This window comes from Numida meleagris, chromosome Z (assembly GCF_002078875.1).
Source record: "Numida meleagris isolate 19003 breed g44 Domestic line chromosome Z, NumMel1.0, whole genome shotgun sequence".
In the NCBI taxonomy this organism is placed as follows: domain Eukaryota; kingdom Metazoa; phylum Chordata; class Aves; order Galliformes; family Numididae; genus Numida; species Numida meleagris.
In genome coordinates this window covers 34,034,304-34,034,775 of record NC_034438.1, presented here as the reverse complement: position 1 = coordinate 34,034,775, position 472 = coordinate 34,034,304, and positions in this window count along the sequence as shown.

Here is a 472-nt window from a genome sequence, read left to right as displayed (position 1 = left end):
TCCCTGGAGGCACTGAAGGCCAGGTTGGACAGGGCCCTAGGCAGCCTGAGCTGGTGGGTGGCAGCCATACCCATGGCAAGTGGGGGTTGGAACTGGATGGTCTTTAAAGGTTCCTTCCAACTCAAGACATTCTATGATTCTATTATTTTTTCTGACTCATACTTGAAATATATAAAAAACTAATTAAAACTATCATGCGGTAACATGGGGGAATAAAATGAATTTACTTGAATGATGAAAGATGGGATTCCACAGAAATGAAAACTGTATAGAGCTTGAGTTGCTGCGGTTTCACCTCCAGTTGCATTTTTCCCCTATTCTCTCCCATGCTGGCAACAACATCCGCAGTGTCTGACTACACAATCAGGAGCCAAATCTGGCTGAAAGCAAAAGAGTACTTTAATCAGATTAAGGTTTATTTAATTCATTTACCTGAAGCAGCGCACCATACAAATTACCAGCTTTGGTGAAG